The 16734-nt window shown below is 41.1% G+C and overlaps 1 long non-coding RNA gene across 1 annotated transcript; it reads right to left on the reverse strand.

The window, feature by feature from the left end:
• Window positions 1-5346: 5346 nt before the first annotated feature.
• LOC126081987 (uncharacterized) lies at window positions 5347-16454 on the reverse strand. Its single transcript, XR_007518484.1, has 4 exons — window positions 16199-16454; window positions 14461-14725; window positions 8726-8833; window positions 5347-8364 (listed from the first exon to the last, which is right to left on the reverse strand). It is a non-coding gene; the product is annotated as an uncharacterized LOC126081987 (long non-coding RNA).
• Between the last annotated feature and the right edge of the window lie 280 nt (window positions 16455-16734).

Genomic DNA, 16734 nt, shown 5'->3' on the forward strand with positions numbered 1-16734 from the left:
GAAAATGCTTTGTCCATGTCACCTATGGACTGATAGATTCCCAGATCTGCCTCTTTCCTGGGATCTCTAGGCTCATCATCAGACAGGAAGACTTTTAATAATACTAAACTAAGACTTAAGATGATTATCCCAGGTATAGGAGAACAACTGCTAGGAGAAACTCAGTTAAAAGTAGGGAGAAAAATCTGTTCCCTTCAAAATTTTCTGTGTTTGAAGTCATCTAGCCAGAGTTTTAGAGAAATAAAGCAGATGTGTGGAATATTAAAGGAATCTTCATTGTATAGCAATGACTCTACAGCATGTACTGGGGTGCCAAGACTGAGGCTCAAAAGTCATCATGGAAAGGTGAAAATAGACTATAGTCAAAATTATCCTTGAAAATCTCCTAGGATGGCACCCATTAGAAATGGACAGACTGCCTCTCAGTAAAGTCAACGCAGCTAGATTTTCTCTGATGCTGAAATAAACGATCGTGTCTTCACTGAGCTTGTATTTAGGGGCCAAGTAGCATGAAAAATGTGTCTATAAACATAAGAATGACACCAGTGTAACAAGAGGTGAGTGCGGTGATGGGGAGAGGAGAGCTGAAGTCATCTGCAAGAGCAGCAAAGTTATGTCTCCCCCTCTGAGTCCACGTTAGCAGAGTGGTTCCGAAACTCTCACCCTCATCAGAATCACCAGAGACCTATCAAAGCGCAAATGCCTGGGCACTGACCCTCAAAATTCTGATTCAATAGCTCTGGGGTGGGCCTGAGAATTTGCATGCCTGGTGATGCTGCTGTTGTTGGTCTGGTGATGCCACTATGAGCACCATTGTTGTAGGGCAAACCTCCTTTGTGGACTGGTGGGAGGAGCCTGCTGTACTAACCAGTCTCCGTGCAACAGGATACAACACTGGTATATTTTACAGTCAGGTATTCATAGTCTCCAATCCTGAACCAGCAATGGCCTGTCTCTGGCCATAGTTCCTACCAGCTTTGCTTCATTCTATTATTGGTCTATCTTCCCAGGTTACAGAGGAACGTATGATACCCTTCATCATGTCAGAAGACTTTCACCAGTCCTTAACAATGACCGTCGGTTTTCTTCTCCATTTAACCAACAAGTGCCTAGATTTGCCAGAACACTCAACATTGTTCTTTTTGTTTTTTGAGCTAAGTCTAGTGTTCTGATGTGCCCATATTTTGTTGGTCATTATAAGTCAATACTGACTCGTCTCCCCAGAAAAAGAAGCCACAGCAGAGTAAATAACACATATTGCAGAGTGCACTGAGCTCAAGATACAGGGAAAGAGCGTTTCCAATATGGAGCACTAACCATTTGCTGGGTTACAGTAGGATTCAAAGCATGGGAGAGATGTGCATATTAATCAAGTGTGTGTGTGTGTGTGTGTGTGTGTGTGTATAAAATATTTCAGAGACAAATACTAAAACACGTCAGTTCTTCACACGTAGGAGTTTAAAATAGTAAATTTACACCCAGAGTGCTTAGTTGAAATCACATAAATTGTCTCAGTGATGTACTCCACTGAACGTGTTTAATCGTCAGTGAGGAAAATAGAGGACATATGCTTTACAGAAAGAAAAAGGAGAAAGGTAGGTATCCATCTCACATCTAGTTCCGTGGCTTTGGAAGGCGACATAGATAAGGTTCTCTCTGGAGTAGTTAGGTGAGCTAATTAAAGGCAATTTACACATCTGAAAAGCAAGTGACTAAACAGAGTTTTATTTAACCTACAGCCTTGTCAGGACCAGAAGAGCCTCTTTCCCTCAGAACTCCTGAACCTATGAAAAAAATTCAGAGTAAATTTTCAACTGATCTCTGGAAAAACCCAAGAAATTCTGGTTGACAATACAGGTTTGTGCTTAGCTGGGTTGTTTTTTAAATGGCGTATAGGCCAGTTGCCGTCGAGTCAGTTCCAACTCATGGCTCCCCACGTGTGTCAGGACAGAACTGTGCTCTGGAGGGTTTTCTATGGCTAGTTTTTCAGAAGTAGATCACCGGGTCTTTCTTCCAAGGTGTCTCTGGGTGGACTGTCTGCACGACCCAGGGATGCCAGTAGTATATATAGTTACTTCTTATACATCTCTAATATTAAATTTAATCAACAGTTATAATAGTTATAATGTTTTTTTAATAAAGGATCTGGAGCCCTGGTGGTGCAGTGGCTTAAGAGCTTGGCTGCAAATCAAAAGGTTGGCAGTTCAAATCCACCAGCTGCTCCTATGGGACAGTCTACTCTGTCCTATAGGGTCGCTATGAGTCGGAATCGACTTGACAACGACGGGGCTTTTTTTTTTTTTCTTTTTTTGTTAATAAAGGATTATTTTCCCAATATTTGAGAGTAGAAGTATTTTACGTTGTGTCTGCCTTTTAGTTTTCCATACCTGAGGCTAGAAGAAGAGAGGAGTTCATGTTATCCCAAACAGATACAAGACGCATGGTGACTGCTTCCATAAACACTACCTCTCAGGAGCACAGTGGCCACTTGCAAAGTCAATCTTATCTCAGAATTGCAAAATGATATACCTATTGTTGTTATTGTTAGGTGTCATTGAGTCGGTTCTGACTCATAGCAACCCTATGTGTAAAAGCATGAAACACTGCCTGGTCTTGCGCCATCCTCACCATTGTTCTTATGCTTGAGCCCATTGTTGCAGCCACTGTGTCAATCCATCTCATTGAGGGTCTTCCTCTTTTTCGCTGACCCTTTACCAAGCATGATGTCCTTGTCCAGGGACTGATCTCTCCTGATAGCATGATATCCTTCTCCAGGGACTGGTTCCTCCTGATAACATATCCAAAGTAAGTGAGACAAATAAACCAAAAAACCCACTGCCGTCAAGTTGATTCTGACTCTTAGAGACCCTATAAGGAAATTAAATTATTCAAGAAAGATTTGAGGAGTGTTCTACAATAATTATGTCAGGGTGATTCAAGTCTCCGCTTCTTTCATACCTGTAGTCTCCTCCCTTCAAAGTCAGGAACCTGTTGAGAGTTTCTGTGAAAACATCAACTTCTTCCTATTTTTCTAAAAATATTACAACCAATACATCACAGAATCCTATTCTTTCTATGTTTTTCTTTCTCCTACTCCATAATTAAAATGTCCAGCATTTAAATACTTTCTATTGTTTCCAGCTTAAGCGTGGGTAAGAGTTATAATTCTGAAATAGAATTACATGATTACATACTCCATGTTGTATTCTGTGCCAGTTGCAAGCTTTTCCAAGAATTTTACTGTTTTGAGCTGTAACATTTCCCAAGAGAACGTCCACAAGCATCACTGTCTCCTGGTATTGCCTGGGTGAGATGTCAATCTCTCCAAGCTACAAGGGCTTAATGTTTGGAGAATACATGGCGGGCCCTGACTGATCCACACTGCATTCTGTTCTAGACCTTAATATAGACTGAAGATTAAGGACACCCTGTAGTTCTTTTCCTCTTATCCATAAACACCGTTCTCCAGCTGCTACAGGTTGTTCCCAGGCCTTATTCACTCATTTCATCTTCTTCTTGCAGAAAGTTTCAGATGAATGGCTATATTTGTCAGAGTAATGCTAGTTGCTGTATCAGAAACACCCAGAAATCCCAGTGGTTTAACAAAACGAAAGTTTATTTCTTACTCTTGTCACAGTGCAACGAGATTTTTCTTTGGGTTGGGTGACTCCCCTCCATGTGATGGTTCAAGGCACCGGGCTCTTTCCTTCTTGTGGCTTAGTGTCTTCATTAGGGCAACTCCCAAAGTTGTCCTTGAAGCCTTTTCCATCCTATGGGGGCCGAAGGGGCAACGACCACAGAGAACTTCCTCGGAGAGATTTAATAGGCCAGGCCTGGAGAGAGTTCACATTCCTTACACTGATATCTCATGACCTGAGCCCAGCCACATGGCCACCCAATTGCAACGGAGGTTGGGAAATGCAGTCGGCTATGTAAGCCCAGGAGAAGAATCAGGTTTTAATGATTCCCCAGCAGCCTCTGCCACAATGGCTTTTCTATCCCTTTGGGAAGCACTGTTATAGTGATCTGCAGAGTCTCTCATTCCTGGCTTTCTAACTGCTTGATAGGAGGACTCCTGGACCCGCCCATGGCAAGGGCCTTCAAAGGGGAGAGAGAGGAAAAGAATATGACAAATGGAATTACCAAGAAATCATAGCTCCTTGGTTACTATTGACATGTTTGCATGACTTTTAAAAATAATTAAGCAGGGTGGTCATTGGTGGTAGCCGGGCACCATCTAATTCTTCTGGTCTCAGGCTGATGTGGCCCTTGTCTCTTAGGCTAATATTATCCTTTTGTCTTTGGTGTTCTTCATTCTCCTTTGCTCCAGATGGGTTGGGACCAATTGATGCATCTTAGATGGCCACTTGCTAGCTTTTAAGACCCCAAACATCACTCACCAAAGTGGGATGCAGAACATTTTATTAATAAACTTTGTTATGCCAATTGACCTAGATGTCTCCCAATGATTGCCCTGACAGGGAACACAGCAGACAGTCCCTGACTTAGCCGGAGAAAAGTGTGGTGCAGAACTCAAATTCACGTAAAAAGACCAGCTGTAATGGTCTGACTGAGACTGGAGGAACCCTTGGAGACATGGCCCCCAGATGCTCTGTTAACCCAGAACTAAAATCACTCCCAAAGACCACCCTTCAAACAAAGATTAGACTGGACTATAAAATATAAAATAATACTTGTGAAGAGTGTGCACGTTAGTTCAAGGAGATACACGAGACTAAATGGGCAACTCCTGTCCAGAGGCAGAATGAGAAGGCAAAAAGGGACAGAAGCTGGTTGCATGGACACAGGGAACCTGGGGTGGAAAGGGGGAGTGTGCTATCACATTATAGCGATTGCAACTAGTGTCACATAACAATATGTGTTAAATCTTTGTATGAGAAATTAACTTGAGAAATTAAACCTTCACCTAAAGCACTATAAAAAAAATTTTTTTTTAAAGGTAGCACAAGGGAGGTCTTTGTGGTGATGGGATAGTTCTGTGTCTTGGTTGTGGTGGTGACTACACAAATCTGCACATGCAGTAAACTGACATACAGCTATCCACAGTGGTTATAACAATGTCAAATGCCTAGTTTTGATGTCATATTATAGTTATGTAAGATGTTAAAAATGGGGGAAACTATAGAACACAATGAGAATGTTGACATATTGTGAAAAATGTATCTAATGTCACTGGACAACTTGTGTAGAAATTGCCAACTGGGAATCTAATTTGTGGTATAAACTTTCACCAAAAGCACAATAAAATAGTTGTTTTTTTTTTTTTTAATGGGGGAAACTGGGTGAACGGTACATGGGACCTTTCTATCTTTGCAATTTCTTGTGACTCTATGTTTTTGCTGTTGTTAGCTGTGGTCAAGTCCACTAAGGCTCATGGTGACCCCATGTGCACAGAGTAGAACTGAGCTCCATAAACAAACAAACAAAAAAATTAAGTAGGCCTGGCAGGAGGCTAGGCATTCACCATGAGAAGCTCAGAGAAGTAACTGGTGGCCCAGCAAAATTTCAGCGTCTTCTTAGTGCACAGCTGGGCCTGGCATTTTGCTGCAAACATGCCAGATCACTTGCTCGTTCCTCTTTCTTTCCCTGGTCCCATGTCAGAGGAAGGCCTATTGAAGGAGTCTGACTTTGCTGAGCTGGACAAAGCAATTTCCTGGTGTCATCTCATTTATTAGCAATTGTGAAATGTCAGTACCATGGTGTGATGTGGACCATAAGGTACCTACCAGCCCAGACGTGGAGGGAGAGCAGACAACAAAACATCCAAAGAACAGTGAGAAAGATTCTTTAGAAGTAATGGCTCTGTGTGATGCAAGGAACCCAGCGAGTTAACAGTCACAGAGATCTTGGGAGTAATTTGATTTTATGGTAAACCCTGGGAAAGCTTTCTCCCTAGTGTTGCTATTTTTACTGAAACTTTATCTTGTTTACTTTTATGGATGCTAAAGCCTGAAAACCTTTAACACCAAGAAAGAGTTCTCATAATTGATTTGGTCATCATTCAGTCAGATTTGCCAACCCAATGGGATTCCATTTTTCAGGGTCCCCTGGACAGAAGGGCTCTGAAAGATAGGAGAAGGCACAAAGGTACAATCACCCCTTCCTCCCAGTCCACATTCAAAGGCCAAGGGAATGGAGGTGGGTCAAGGAAAAAGCCATGTTTTCCCCTTTAAGCCCAGATTCAATTCTTGAGAGACCCCTGAGAAGGACCACCACATGTGGGTTCACACCTGATCCCGAAACATAAAATAAATTGGATCCTGTTAGACTGGCAGGCTAACAGAGCTTTTCTGAGGGACGATAGTCTTCACCCCACCACAGAAACGTTCCATTGCCTAGGTGACAGGCATCTGGCTATTTTGTGTGGTGCTTAGAATTAAAATGCCCAGTGTTCAAATCTTTGGAAAGATATTCTATAACATTATGACAGGGTCTTTACGCAGTTCAACTGCTCAAGATCCATTTGTGGATTTGTTGGGCTTCTTGCTTTGCTTGTTTCCTTTTCTTCCATCTCATGCTCTGTTCGCCAACAAGTATATTCACAGACCGTGGACAGGAACAGGAAACAAAAGAAACTGTATCCTTCTTCCAGTGAAAGAAGAGGGGTCTCCTCCAAGCCTTCCTAGATACCGTCTCCTGAGAGACGTTTTGTTTCAAGTTGATCACAAAGGTCTTAGTTCACAGTCAACACCCAAGTGCCTATCTGGCTGTATTAAAAAGGAGAGTTTTGTCATTGATGATGAATAGGATAGCAGTAAGGGAATTTCAAGTAGCTCTACAATATGATGGAGGTCACACACTCAAAGGCAGACTGGGGTCAGGAAGGTAATGAAGAGTGAAGTCAGAATGAAGTGTGGAGATTTGGGGCAAATTGGAGAGCAGCTGCCCCATCTGAGGGGCCACCACTCCTTCTGAAGGCTGCCAAGCCAAACAGGGGATCGATGTTGCCAGATCTACCAATTTCGCAAGACAAGCTGAGAATACAGATTTCTAAGTGAATGATCCCAACCCTGGAATGTTGAAAACCAATTCACACTTTTAAAAATACTTTGCTGGCCAAACTGAACACATCTGCTGGTAGATGCCCACGGGGCCTCCAGTTTGCAGCTCCAGCCAGTCTGGCCCCTCTACACATAATCGAGAGCCAGCTGTCATGGATGTGCTCCTTTGTCCATTGGTACAATTTCAGGTCATGAGATGTCCATGTGCAATAACAAAATCAAACAATCTACATTCAGAACACGTCACTCAGAATACAGATGAACAAAACAGATTCAATTTACAGTGAGAAGTGAGAGTCTATAGACCATGTGTTTCACCTCCTCTAAAAATATGGTCTTCTCTCAACATTTTAATCTACTCAACATTACTAGATAGAATTTTCATTAAAATAGAAGACCTTAAAATATAGCTACCAAAAAACCAAACCAAACCCATTGCTGTCAAGTCGATTCCGACTCATAGCGACCCTACAGGATAGAGGTACAACGTCTCCATAGGGCTTCCAATTAGTGGCTGATTTCGAACTGCCGACCTCTTGGTTAGCAGCCAAGCTCTTAGAATTTGATCTTGGAAAGCCAGGCCATAAACATTGTTAATCAGCATCCTGGGGCAGGGGTAGAGAGCTCCAGTCAATTAGACCTCAAGAAAGACCCGTTGATTGATAGGAAAAGAGAAAATTGCTTAAACCCTGTCTCAGGGGGAAGTGAGAGAGGATTTGAATAAAGGTGCCAAAACCTGAAACAAAGCAAAAGGTCTATAAACAGCCTAGAGAATTGAGCAGAGAGGCCTGTCTATGAAGGAACAAGGCCCATCCATGACTAATTCCCATGAAGGATTCATGAGGCTTTCAAGAGAGAAAATTGACACACAGGTAGTGTGTACCCCTTCGGCCAAAGTCCTGAGCCAGACCAGCATCTAAAGGTTGGAATTTGGGGATTGATTATTTCAAAAATAGAGGTCTAAGTTATTGGAGAAGTCCCTGGGTAGCACCAGTGGTTAACACGCTCAGCTGTTAACCAAAAGATTAGAGGTTCAAGTCCACCCAGAGGCACCTCCAAAGAAAGGCCTGGTGATCTACTTCCAGGAACAAACAAACAAAATCAGCCATTGACAACCCTTTGGAGCACCATTTTACTATGACACACATGGGCTCCCCACGAGTCGGAGTCAGCTCGAAAGTAACTGGTTTTTATCTCCTTGATCGGAAACGGACTTTACCTGCATCCCGCCACCACCCCAAACCTATCCCTACCTTGGGGAGCACTAATATAATTAATGGGCCTGAATTCATGGTCATGGGACAAGGTCCTTAGACAGCAGTTGATCTCATTAACACGTCACCTAAAAAAAAAAAAAAAAAACTTTAAAGTTTCAATTAATCTGGGTTTTAATAGAGAATGCAGGATAATTGCAACAATATAAAAAATGCCTAGAAAAATATATTAAAACATTAATAGCAATTTTCTTTGGATGCTGGACACAGGAGATGTTTAAATCCTTCTACAACAAACCAAAATGAAATGCCATTTAACTTCATAGAGGATTGGTTCTTTTTCCCCCTATCATTATGAAAGCAAAGAATGGAAATTAATTAAGAGCATTTAGAGTTTTATTGGGCTCAACTTTTCTAGGCTGAGTTTAAATTCCTTTTATAATGAAAAAGGTATCATTTATACAGTATCAATTTATGAAGTACATGTACCTGTCCTCGGGGACAGGGGCAGGATGCTGTGAACCAACTGTCCCAAGGGTCTGAGGTGGGCCGTGGGCACTGGATACAGCAGGGCAGGATCAGTGCTGAGCTGCAGGGCTGTGGGGGGAATGAGTGGTAAGAACACACCCTCCACCATTATTAAGAGCCAAGTCCCTGATTTACATTGGGGGAGAGACAGGAGGGCGGGGGGCTTTGGCCACATCCCATTTTCACATTTTCATCTATCATAATTTAGTTCTTTACATTTCTGAAGTTGGTGATTGATAGCCTCCAAACACATAAACACTCTCCACCTGTACAAAGTGCACCAGGGACTCAGCTCTCCTAAAGGCGGGATCAAGGTGGGAGTGAATGGAATTCTGAAGCCCACTCTTTAACAGAACCAAGTCCCCAAATCGGGGTGGTGGGGGGGAAGATGACAGTTTCTGGATGCTGTTAGTTTGCAGCAAATTGACATTTTGTAGTTTTATCTATCACCAGAAAAGCCCTCAAAAAAAAAAAAAAAAAAAAGTAGCTGGTGGGGGAGAAAGCAGGAGCCCCATCGTCTCATTTTTAACAAGGACCAGCTGAAAAATGAAGGCGAGCACCACACAAGCCATCTCATGTCTGCCAATTCATTTCCTGGCCCCAAAAGAAAAAAAAAAAAAAAAAACCCTCTTGTTTCCTCTCATGCAGGCCAAACATGGCAAAGCACCAGGGGAATTCTGAATGGAATCAATTGCACTTGTTACTAACTGAGTTTTCTTTTATTCTTATATTACCAAGGGCTGGATACTCAGCTGCAAGCAATTATAATGAAGAGTTACTGAGTAATGGTTTCCAGATTGCTCCATGATGGGGCATTAATTGAAAGGGACAATTTAAGAGCTTAGGCCATGTAAATGCATTTCTTATTCTGTCAGATTGAGAAATTTCTGGATGCGAAGGGCTGAAATGCTCAGAACTGATAAAGACTTAATAACACCCATTTAAACCAGCATTTTCAAAACTAGTTTCACATTTTTAAGAGAATAAATATGAAATGGTGAACCTAGGGGCTTGTTTGGTCAATCAGGAAGTTTTTCTAAATAGCATATTTGCATGCTACATTTATATGCATATATAAAAAAGACATATACATTATATAAATGTTACTTGATTAGTCTGTTGCATTACAAAGCCAGTTAAACTTCCAAGTAAACGTTTATTTTTCAGGTTGCACGCTATTAAAATGCATATTAAGCACTCTAGCTCTCTTTATACTATATATGCTTTAAAATTTTAAACATCATTTTAAAAGCCATAAATAAATGTTATATGTGTGTGTGATTTAAAATTCAAAACAGCGTTTTAAATAGATTTGCATACATATGAAAACAGATCTCCGCAGAAATTAACTATCAAGTTCGCTTCAGAAAGCTTTTATTCTGTCATTTTTTAAGTGGACATTTATTTTCCTGAGCCCCATGAAACAGCAACGTTTTCAAAGAGGTTCTCTGATATGTCGCATTAAGGGCAAGTATCATAAGAAAGTTAAAGCCAAGCTAGGAAGAAACTCTCTAGCCCTCTAAAACAAAGTAGGACTAGCCTTTAAGGCCTTATTTCAGACTTCTGCATTAATCCCAGTTTTATTTCTGAGAAGGAAAGAAGGGAGGGAGGAAGGGTGGGAGGGAGGTAGAAAGAAAGGAAAGGAGGAAGGAAGGAGGAAGGAAGAAGGGTGGCTCACAGAGGAAGAGATAATAGAAAGACAGATGGTGAATAGATACAGATAAATGTTAAGAGCTAAATTCAAAGTTGAGGTGAAAGGAGAAGGTGAGATGGCTGCCACCACTCTTTTTCATTCTACTTTTCAGATCTGAACTGCCATCTGAGAATCAAACTTTTACCCTTCTTCCATCTTAGCCTCTCCCTTTCCCCTGCCTTGCTTTGTGCAGAGGATCTTCGGTGCTGGTGGGGACTTCCCTTAGAGTCTTCACACAAACCATGAAATGGAAGGAAAAAGGCAGAAGAGAGATTGTCAACCTGGTAAATGGAGAACATCCCATCAAAGAAAATGAGGCAGCCAGGCCTCATTACTATTATTACATTGCCCATTTCATTCATTCACCCATTCATTTATTCAGCAAACTATCATGTGCCTTTTCCTGCCACCTATCACTTCAAATACAGGCTAAGCACAAAAACTAAGGTGAAGATGTGGTATCCATTCATGGGCATATCTTTGTTTATTAGGCAATTTCTAGACTATTCTTGGGTCAAAATCTTCTTTCTTATTGGCCTAGTCATTCATAGAATAAAACCCTGGACTCGTATTAACTCTTCACTGTGGACTGTTACTTATTTATTGACAGTGAAGGCAAGTTCAGTCAGCAGTGAGGAAGTCTGGTGGTCTTTTCTGCTCCCCCTAAAGTCAAGGTCAAGCTCCATCAGAATGTCCCAGACAGCAGTTGTTAAACTAAGATGCTTGGAGCTGAAAACAAAGCCACTTGAAAAGTGAATGGTCAATTTGGGTCTGGGTTGAATACTGTCACAGGTAATAATCTAAATTAATCTTTCAAATGGAACTGTCAAGAGTTCAAGATAAGACAGAGGAAAGCATTTGTTGACAAAATAAAATAGGGGTGTCTAGTATTGGGTAACTATTACTAGCAAATAGCATTTTCTAAAATGTTTCCTTTTTGTCAAAAAATCTTCACCATGTAACTACTTACCTGTTTTATATTTTGCTACCCCTTCTTCTTAACCTTTCCTAGTCATCGCTGAAGTCTGAAATTTTAATTGTGAGGTTCAATACCCCATTATTTATTTCCGATATTTGAGGGGAGAAGGTTTCTTTTTAAACATTCCAAATTTAAAAATAAATGAACTAAAAAGGAAGACGGAGACAGCCTACCTCAATTACATTTGTGTTCTTATTTTGTAGATTGTACGGATAAATTGGGGACCCTGAGTGGTGAAAATGGTTAACACACTCAGCTGCTAACCGAAAGGCTGGAGGTTCCAGTTAACCCAGAGGCACCTCAGAAGAAGGGCCTGGGGATCTACTTCTAAAAAATCAGCCACTGAAAACCCTATGAAGTACAGTTCTACTCTGATACACATGGAGTCAGTAGGAGTCAGAATTGACTCAGTGGGAACTGGCTTGGTTATTGATAAATTATCTCAAGTAAGTCACATTGTGATCTTGCCTGAAAAATGTAAGCATGGTGGGGTGTTTTTAAAACATAATAGTGGCAATCTTTCATCCAACCATTTACTGGACTACTACTATTCCTAGTAGCAGCCAAACACCTGAATGAACCAAGTGAGTTCCTGGCCGAATGGTTCTGTTAACAGCAGATCTTGGACCCAACTGATCTGGTGAGATAACTCCTTTAAAATGCAGTTGAATAGGCTTCCTTTTTCTCGCTACTCTGTTTAGCTGTGATAAAGACAGGACGGATACATTGTTTTGGCAATAGCTTATGCTGAAAAAAGTTTGAGCAAGTACACACATGCATAATAGAATAATATATGAGCAAGACTTCTACCAAAAAGGGGTATCATTATAGCCTTGAATCCTGAATGTATTCTTAATTTCAACAGTTTATAGAAAAGAATTAATATAGAATTTGTAGGTGTACAGTGAAAGATTTGGAAGTTGACTGAGAAGTGTCAATTTTTTAAAAAAACAGTTTCAAAGTCCCTGAAATGCAGAAAGTGTGCAGAAGAGACTGGATTTTCTACATGACTAAAAATCTACAGTCGCCAACTTCATGTGTATGCTAAGCAGTTTTGCTTGAATCAGGACCTGGAAAAACTAAGACAATTCCTTTGTTTACAGGCGCTGTTCAAATAGGGCAGCAACAACACTTGTGAAGGATTCCCAAAAAAATAAACCCAAGATTGCTGGAAAAACTAAGACAATTCCTTTGTTTACAGGCGCTGTTCAAATAGGGCAGCAACAACACTTGTGAAGGATTCCCAAAAAAATAAACCCAAGATTAGCAATCAAAAATTGAAAATCTACCATCGCAACGCAAGCATGCCTTTTCATTTTGTACAGATCATAAAACACATAACATGGACCAGACTCTCGTCCAGCAAATGTTCAAATCCTAATTTTTAAAAATAGCTTTTATAAGAGAATGTTCTCTTTTCAATAAAACAAAGATTTGTTTATAGCCACCATTTAATTAAGAACCCTTTTCGAAGGGGAAGGTCTGGAAACCAGGGATCTAATTTTTTTTTTTTTTCCACCCGGGGTTGTTTGTTTATTAGTTTAATTTTCCCTGAAGTAAAAATACACTTTGAAATGTAACATGTCATTATGTAATTTGTAGTAACAAAGTGCAGGCCCTTGCACACGACAGCAAACAGGGCCCCTCCAGCTCACAGACAGTCCCCACGTCCACTGCCTCCCTCCCAGATCTGATTCACAGCCTGTGTAAACACTCAGCCAACCAGAACACCGGCCAGTGCACAATTTGGTCAGCCATAAAGCTGCCAGCCAAACACAGACGCAGGGGTTTTAATGCAGAAATCTTAATTTGAGGAAAACGATCAAAACTAAGACTACAAGGCCCCTGTGATGACCGTGACGGGTTGACTTTTATTTTCCTTAATCTCCTCAACCCCGCAAACAGAGAGAGATGATATTACCACTGAAGGGGAAATGCTGAATAAAGTGTTGGTGAAATGCAGACTGCAGAGGGACTATGGTCAGAAGCTCAAACACCAAAAGGAATATAGAGAAAAAATAAGCTGTTTTAAGGAGAAATTTTTAATTGCCTCAGTTATTTGGACAAACTTCCTATTTTGACATGGCCAGGATGGATTCTCTCCATCAGCATGTTTTCTATGGGTGCAAAGAAAATGAATCTGTGTTCAGATTGTGGAGAAATTATGGGATTTATACAAAGGGGTGTTTTGTTAGCTTTTTTTTTTTTTTTTTGCTTCCCAGGATTCTCATTGCTACTGGGAAAAGACGTTAGACCCTTCACATAATGGAAAATTCAAAATGTTGAATTTTCAACATAAATCAAATAATTAGTAAGAAACTTGTTTTTTTTATGTTTTGGGTTTTTAATTTTTTTAAGGAACACCTTCACAAGTTGGCTAACTTGTTTTCTCTGGCTTAGGGCAGTATTACATAGCTCCCTCTTGGGGCTACACGACACCCAACTTTTGACAGAATTGAATCTTTTTTTGTTCCATCTTCTAAAAAAAATATGCTGGTGGTAAAGGCAGTGATGGAATTAACTACAACAGAGAGACATTGCCTTAGCCTCCTGGTAATTGGTTACGATAGGGAACTTCGCAGCAATTCCTTCTATTCACCTTTGCTCTAGCCTACTTCCTTAATTCTGAATCTCTAGTTTGTATGAAAAACGAATGTGATCAGTCATTTTATGATGCTGTCTAGGATTCCCTACATCGTTGGTATAGTCTAATAGTTCTCAAAAAGTGTTTCTTTTTGCCTTTCGTGAGAACCTCCATGTTTTATTCTGGGTGGTTTCATCCTAAAGAAATTAATAATTAAACATAACTCAAGCTTCAAATATAATGAGAAAACATACAGATACATTGAGCAGTTTTTCCCCCAGGCACTACACAAAGCACTTTCCATTTCATTTAGTACTCACAAAACTCTAAGAGTTGGTATGACTATTTTCTTTTTTACGGATTAGGAAACTGAGGTAAAAGAGGTTAAGCAGTTTTTTCCGTGCCCCACAGCTTGTGAAGGATAGAGCTGGAGTACTAACCCAGGCAGCCTAATTCAAGAACCAATCCACTGCCCCTTCTAGTTATGACATTACTCAGTCATCAGGGAGGTACATCTCAGACCCACAGGGTCATTGTAAAGCGCTGGATGGGAAGCCCTATATCATGACTTCACTTCCGTAGCCTGGCGAATTGAAGGAGCTATAGCTTTAGAGCCTGGAAGTTATAGCTTTACTAGCTCAGCTGCTGATTAGTTGGATGACTTTGGAAGCGTTCATTCGTATCTCTAAGGCTCTGTTTCCTCATCTGTGAAAAAAAAAAAAAAAATGTGAGATTTAAATGAAATAACATTTTTTAATGCTAAACATATAAAAAGTTCTCAATCTTTCTTTTCTCCCTCCCAGGTTAATCAGTTTACATCACCTTATGATAGGCTTTCATCATTACAATTTCACTAAAACAACTTATTAAAAAAAAAAAAATCCAATTCATAGGGTGTAGTTTGATGAAAAGGGTTTTTCATCTTCAGAAAAAGAAAACAAATTAAACAGAATGTTCTGGTACATTTTTGTTAAATTCCCTGGGTTACCCTAAATCTACGTCTAAAAACTGAGCTGGACTTCTAAATACTGTTAAAGGCAGGCACCTTGCCTTCACTCTAAACCACAGCACGATAATCTTCAACATTCAAGAATGTTCATTTCAAAAACATATGGTCGCTGCATGTGGACAACTGTTTTGACAACAGTTTAAGGAAGAGCAAGGTATCAAGAAGCTTCCAACTGTGGTTGCCGAACCTTCTCTATCACAGCCTGCCTTTAACCAAGTCTCTTCTGCAGTTGGATCAGAACAAGGGGAAATAAGCATAAACTGCAGCATAAAAGAGTTCCAAAATACTCTTCCAACTCTGTGACTTATTTAAACCTTAAAAATCAAACCGAACCAGCTGCTGTCACGTCTCCAACTCACGGAGACCCCAAGCATGCCGGAGTAGAACTGTGCTCCGTAGGGTTTTCAGTGGCTGTGATTTTTTGGAAGTAGATCGCCAGGTCTTTCTTTCAAGGCACCTCTGGGTGGATTCAAACCACCAACCTTTCGGTCAGTAGCCAAATGCTTAACTGTTTGTGCCACCCATTCCAATAGGCTTCCATCTCCTTGGGATGCAAAAAATGCAACAGGATATTGTAAATGGCCTTTTGGGGTTTACACATCTCTTTCTAAACATTTTGCAGTCTTCCCCACTTAATCTCCCTCACCCCCTGCCCCATGAACACTTGCGCAGAGTAGGGCCTTAAATGTTTCCGATGATAAATTAGTTGTCAATACACAGACAAGTTACTTTTTCCTAAGTCTCCTGGAGTAGAAGCATATTCTACTTCCTCTCAAAGGCCCCAAACTACCTGTGCATTGGCATCAAAGAGATTTCGAAAGAAAATTTTTATTTGCAAATTCAAACTCCATTAATCTGTTGGAAGGAGAATAGATTCTCAGATGGGGTTTCATATAATCCTCGCCTTTGAGAGCATCTCCAGTCACAGTCCAGTATTTGTACAAGATGCAATGATTTACAGAATCGGGTCTGGGAACATTGGAGGGGAACTCCAAAAGGCAGGAACCTGCTGCCGAGTCAATCCCTCATCCTGCCAGGCAGATTTTTGCAGTCTCCAAACTGTTGTGAGGCACTGCTCTTCATCTAGGGCAGAGGAGCCACACAACCAGCATGGAGAGCTGGGCTTTTTGGCAGGGCGCTTCCACCCCAAAAGCAGACAAGACACTCACGTAAACAAAGCCGGGAGACACAGCCGCTCTGCAATGAGGCGCATCCTTTCCCAGATCAAAGCATGAGCCAGAGAGACAGCCTGAGGAACAGAGTGTCCTTTCTGCAACATCCAACTCCGGGGGAGAGACTTGAACTGGAGCCACAACCTTGCCACCTTTAGCCAATGGCTTAGCATGCAAAGGCCCTCGTGGGAGGGGAGCCTGCATCTGCTCCAACAACAGATTGGTGGAAAGATAAGACAACACAAGAAAGAGAGGTTTCTGCCTTGAGACCTCTAAAGCTTAGATCAGCCAGTTTGAATAAAAATTGCATTAGCCAACCCTAGCTCATTATGCAATGGAGAAAGGGGGCTGGCTATCAATATAACCCGTTGCTTTCAAGTTGATTCTGACTCATAGTGACCCTATAGGACACAGTAGAACTGCCCCAGAGGGTTTCCAAAGCCGTAATCCTTATGGAAGGAGCCCTGGTGGCACAGTGGTTAAGCGCTCTGCTGCTAACAAAAGGTTGGCATTTTAAACCCGCCAGCTGCTCC

The sequence above is a fragment of the Elephas maximus genome, chromosome 8 (genome assembly GCF_024166365.1).
Source record: "Elephas maximus indicus isolate mEleMax1 chromosome 8, mEleMax1 primary haplotype, whole genome shotgun sequence".
In the NCBI taxonomy this organism is placed as follows: Eukaryota; Metazoa; Chordata; class Mammalia; order Proboscidea; family Elephantidae; genus Elephas; species Elephas maximus.